This window comes from Octodon degus, unplaced genomic scaffold (genome assembly GCF_000260255.1).
Source record: "Octodon degus isolate 3935 unplaced genomic scaffold, OctDeg1.0 scaffold00081, whole genome shotgun sequence".
Taxonomy (NCBI): domain Eukaryota; kingdom Metazoa; phylum Chordata; class Mammalia; order Rodentia; family Octodontidae; genus Octodon; species Octodon degus.
The window spans coordinates 1950000-1955999 of record NW_004524657.1 but is presented as its reverse complement, the minus strand read 5'-3'; the positions used below and the strand labels follow the sequence as shown (position 1 = coordinate 1955999).

The following is a 6000-nucleotide window of genomic DNA, read 5'->3' as shown; positions in this document are numbered from 1 at the left end:
TAGGTGCTTTAGACCACTGAGCCATCTCCCCAGCCCTACACCACGATTTACAAATATTTCAATGCTTGGGCAAAATAAACTTCAGTGAGGCATGGTAGTTCATGCCTTTACTCTCAGCCACTTAGGGGACTGAGACAGCAAATGTTAAACAGCTGGCCTGGAAAATTGAGTTAGACCTTCTATAGTTATGATATGTAAATTCTGGGATTTATCTCCACCCTATAAAAAATCTGCTGAAAAGTAGAAATTATTCAGTGGACATTTTGCTTTGGCTTTCTGTTTTATCTATCTGTATATAACTGATATAAGGTACACTACTTGATGGTGCTCACTGCTGTCAACAGCAGGACGCTAGTGGGGAACAAGCAGTGATATACAGTGGACTATGTTCAGTGATGTCCACGAGATACTTAGTATTTTATTATGAAATTTTTCCTGTGTTAATGTGCATTTCCTCAAACACATCAAGCAAGCATGTTGAGCAGGTTTAAAGGATCCAAGATGTAGAAATAGTTTTTTAATTAGGTATATTCCTTTTTTAAAATTAATTTTATTGAGAAAAATAGCAATGAGACAGTTTAAATTCTGTAGATTCTCAACACATTTTATTTTCAGCTTCATTTGAGTTGATCATGACATTCTAACTGAAGAGGGGTCTCTAGATTCATACCTTCAAATCTTCTTAAAGTCTTCTGATACTCATCCTCTTGTTTCTTGTTTTCAGTGCTATATTAATCAGGTTCTCCAAAGCAACTGAATTTGAGAGAATAACATGAGTTACTTGGAAAAGGAAACCCACCTCTGGATTTGGTGGGGGGAGTTCTTCGTTTACAGTTGTTGTTATTATCATATGCCCCACTCTGCTCATACGGTCTAGCTTGCATCACTTAAAAAGGGAATAGGGTAGACATTTTCAGTGATCAGAAATGGGCCTGTGAAGTCTGAATGCAAGCCACCAAACATGTGCCTGGCTGAAGAGAGAACACTTCCGTTCATAGCTCTAATTATGCTGATTTTGGGAAACTTTCTGTTTTGACTTTTGGTAAACCTCTGCCTTGCTATGCCAGTTGGCCTGGTCACATAATCCCACTTTCATTTCTGTAACATGAACGGGCTGGCAGCATACCTTCCATTACTATGATTTATTTGCAAGGCTCTTTCCCCTTTGCAGTGATTTATATCTCTCTGGAAAAATAGGGCTGGATTGAAATAGCTCAGTAGATTAAAGTGCCTGCAAGCTGGCCCAGGGGCCAGGGGTTCAACTCCCAGTCCTGCCATGCTGGCCTCTCCCCCATGGCACACCAAGATGGCAATTGAGACTGGGCACAGTGGCATGGGCCTGTAATCCCAGCGCTTGGGGCTGTGAATTGGCATATCACTACAAGTCTGATCTAGTAGTGAGACCCTGAACAACCTATAGACCCTTCCCTAAAATACAAAAAAAAAAAAAAAGAAAGAAAGAAAGAAACAAAAAGTCACGAGCCTTTGTTATATGTTCCAAAAGAGAGTATAATTCCTGAAATGTCTCTAAGCTCTCTTGGCTTGCCCACACTCTGAGGATACACCCTCCATTTGGTATACTAGAGATGGCCATAGGAATGGCTGGTGACACAGCTGAGATAAAGCACCGGCCTACGATCAAAGCACCATTTAACCTGTCTGTATCTCCCCATGGTGTCGTCATGCACTGTCACGCAGTGGTAGCTGTTCACACTTACGCTGTCTGAAATGTCCTGGTAGCAAGAACAAGGAGAGAGTGTGTAATGGTAGACAGAGCACCTGGGAGAAACTCACTGAGCTTGGGTTTGTGATGCAGAGCTAGAAATTTGGGAGCTGTTGGGGTCTTTTCCCTGTCATTCAGGAGTTTATGTGTCTACTGCATCTGCTAAGTTGGGTTTTTTCTACACAGTAGTAATGCTGCACATGAAAAAAGATGTGAATGTGTCTCAACTTTTTTCTTGTAATCATGACATCAGTCATGAGAATACTAAGTATCATCTTGGGAGTGCAGTTCAAGGATGTTGAACAATGTCACATAGCAAATAGGACAGACCTTCTTAGAAGGAAATCTTGGAACCATAAATTGTTACTGCTGTGCTTGACAAACCTGTTGCAGCTGAATTTTCTTTCCATATTGTGCCACTTCTCGTCCCCACTAGATTGTGCGCCTTGGCTTCATGTACGTTTTTGATGCTGGCTACAGAGCCTAGATACCCGTGAGCACTGCACATGTGCTCTTCCGCTGAGCTGCACCCAGCCTCATGCACGTAGACTTTGGAGCCCAAATGGGAGTGTGTCCCATTATTCATACTGTGCATTACTTAATTCTTTCAATATTATTTTCTAGATTTATTTGCACTGCGGTATGTAGGTGTAATTCCTGAATGGGGCTCCACCGTTTGTCTCCATAGCATTTTACTTGCCTTTACCCAGTTTCGGGAGAGCGGGCTTTTCTAGTGGGGTCACTGTTATAAATTCCACAAAGAACATTCTCCTACTTTCTTCCCTGGAAGAAAGATTTGAGAGAATGCCAAGAATGCTCAGTAGCCTCTTTGCTGGGGCACACAATATATCATTTAAAATCTTATTATGGAGCTGGGGAGATAGCTCCCCAGTGCCTGTCTGGCAAGCACAAGGTCCTAAGTTCAATCCCTTGTACCACAAAAAAATAAAAATAAATGTAAAATAAATAAAATCTTATTATACACCATCCACACTAGCACCACTAGTGGGCAATACTGTCTGATCCTTATCACCATCAACACTGAACTTTTTCTACTTTAACAAGTTTCATAGATTCATAATGAAATTTAGTTGCTTTTCATTGTTCTCTGTTTTAAAACTCTAGTTTTAGGCATTCATTTCTCCATTTCCTTTACAAACTAATTTTTTAGTAAACATTTAAAATTCTCCATAGGTTTTTTATGTGCTGACCTTCAGGTAAAAATGCGTAAGAGCTATTGATAATTTCTATTCTGGTTGGGTGCAATGTAGCCGTATTATATTGTTATAATTTTAATGAGTAATAAAGCTAGGAGAACATTTTTTCAGTGAATCCTGTCTTTGGCAACATATGTGTCTCTATCACTTTCCTCAGTTTTTATATCTTGATTTCTTATCATTTCATGCACAGAAATTTTATTCACTTTCATTTTAATATTCATGACACTTTTTGTTTGTCTTGCTTTTTAACACCACACATGAAATTTTTGTTTTGTAACTCTTATAGTTTGTCTCTAGGTGTCCCCCCAAAGCCTATGCAGTCATGGGGCAGACTTCTAGTGTCTGTGATTTACTCATGATCCACTGGGATTATGAGTGTTCCAAGGCTGGGATTATGGGTCTGAGTACTGCTGGGATTATGGGTATGAGTGCTTCACCCAGGCTGTGGTAGATAGTCTAAATGTAACATAAGAGAGACAGAGAGACAGACTTCCTCTGTAGCCCTTGTTGCTGCTACTCCTCCCTTTGGCTCTTGCTGCCTTCTGCCACCATGAACTGCTGCCTTCTACCATGTGCCACTCTGCCTTGGATTCAGCTGAATATGGACTGAAACCTCCAGTAACTGTGAGCTAAATAAAGCTTTCCTTCATTTTAGGTGTTGGGTATTTCTCCCAGCAAAAACGAAAAGTGAGACAGAATTTAGTATCACATACATGGGGCTTCTACTGTGATATTGCCTGGCCACATGACTTTAAAAACTTTGTCATTAATTTGGAAATGTTTTGAGAGACTGGCTTACAGAGACGGCCCTTGTATGTTTGTTGTAAAGTATACTGCAGACTCTGACTAGAGCCTGGAAAATTAAAGTACTGACAGAAATGCTGCCAGTTAAGATGAAACTCAGGAGGCCTCTGTTGAGAACTGCATTGGGTTCTAGACCCAGGTAATATATTGTGATTTGGCAGAAATTTGGTCTGCATTTCGCTTGTGTTTGAAGACATTGCCTGGGTGGATTAAGAAAAATTTCAGTGTAGTCTACTATTGGGAACGTGGCATAGTTACTGTTGAGAGAACTTTTGGCCAAATCTATGTTTGAAATTAAGAATGAAGAAGTAAGGTGATATGAAACATTTAGCCAGACAGGTGACTCCAATATACCTTCGATTGCGAGGATGAACTAGAGGAAAATATTATTGTTAGGAACAGAACAATGTAAACATCAGCTGAAACTTTTCACCTGAGGATGAGTGTATTTAAATTGCAGGAGAACCTGAATGTTAGTCTTACCATGCTTTATAAAAATGAATGGGAAATAGGAACTGATTATAACAATTCTTTTATTGTTTTTAATGTCATCTTTATATATGTTTGTAATCAGGCTAATTAATCAAAGTGTTGTGTTTTAGCCTTATGTTTCAATTGTTGGTCTCCTTTATCAAAAAAAATGTAACTCAACATAAAACAATAAGCTCAGGAGTTGCTACCAAAATTTAATGGGGTTCTTCCGATAGAAGTTAAAGCTCTTTTCTCAGTTATGTTTGAAAAAGTGACAACTTTGTGGAGGGTATCCTGATTTTGAAATTATCTATAGTTCCTCATTTGTGAGGTACCAAGCAGCAATAGCTGGAGCAAAGCCACAGCTTAAGGTTTCTGTACAAAGAGGATGTGCAGAGGTATGCCAAGACTGCTGCTTACCCAACTTTCTTCCTAAAGTGTACAGGTAGACATATGAGGATTTCCCTTCAATGTGTATCTTCTTTATGGTAATTCAGTGTTGCAAGAGTTCACAATAAATTTTATTTTCAAAACTGTGGGTGACATTTAATAGTAATAATAATAATATAAGCATCCTGGGAATAGTAAAAAAGTTTCATCGTTGGGCCTTGGGCAATGGATGTGAGTATCCAGGTGCTACCTACTTTACCTGACTCAAATTTCTCTTGAGCCATTTGTGACCACTCTTCCTATTTGGTGACTTTTCCTCAGTTTACCACGTGCGATTTGCTATGAATAGTATTCCTTGTAGTTCATAATAAATACTGTAGACATTGCAGGGAAATGTTTTCAGTTTTCTTTTTGTGTAATTATTGTTTACAGGTGTTGATATGTGAATCATGAAGAAAGTTGTGATCTGATTCAGGTTTTCTTAATTTTACTTGAAGAGAATTACAACTCTCTGTATGATTAATAGCATAACATTGGATAAAAATCACTGGTTTGTATGTTTTGGTAAATTCCAAAGTGAAGAAACTGTGTATATAGCTTTTTCTTAAAGAAGTTGATTTCCTTATGGTGTTCATCCACACTTCCATTTTCTCTCGTGATTCATTCAAATGAGTTTCATCCTTGTTTTCTATTCAGTGTTTTCTCTTGAGTAAAATATATTGTAATCACTTTTAGGGTTTATGTTCATTGATTATTATATATAAAATCTTCATACTCTGTAAAATACCACAAGTATTCTCTTGTTTGGTTTATTTCTAATGATTTGCAAATATTTCCCTTTGTACTTTAATTCTGATATTTGGCCAGAGAGATGGCTCAGTAGAATAAACGCTTGCCTTTCAATTGCGAGCACCTGAGTTCAATCCCCGGTTCTACCAAAAGAAATTATAATAATAATAATAATTCTTATATTTGCATTATTTTCTTATGAGTAAACACTTTTCACGTCTAAAGGATTTCCAGCATGAAAGCTCAAGGTTCAAGTGTAATTATTGTATAGAATAGAAAAGTATACTATGCAGGCTTCCAAGTACATATTTGTTTCTTCTGAACATAAGTGAAAAAGATTTGATTGTTTCTGGAGAAGCGTAACACCTGCTCTTTCATTAGTCATTGTTCAATATACATGTGGACTCATTGAAAACCGTCTTCCATTCCTGCGATCCATTCTACTAATGAGACAGTCTCATGATGTTGGAATGTGAATGTCTATCATATATATTATTGAAGCAGTCGCCCATACACATGGTACTGATGACCAAGACATGAAGTTAATATTTGAAGGTTTCACCTTCTATTAAGATATTTTGTTTTCTTTTATTAAGATAGGGT

General features: G+C 38.0%; 1 protein-coding gene across 1 annotated transcript in view; it reads left to right on the top strand.

Moving 5' to 3' along the window:
* Positions 1 to 6000, top strand: part of LOC101585745 (zinc finger protein 721-like) — a 95453-nt gene that overhangs the window by 85265 nt on the left and 4188 nt on the right. The window lies entirely within an intron of this gene.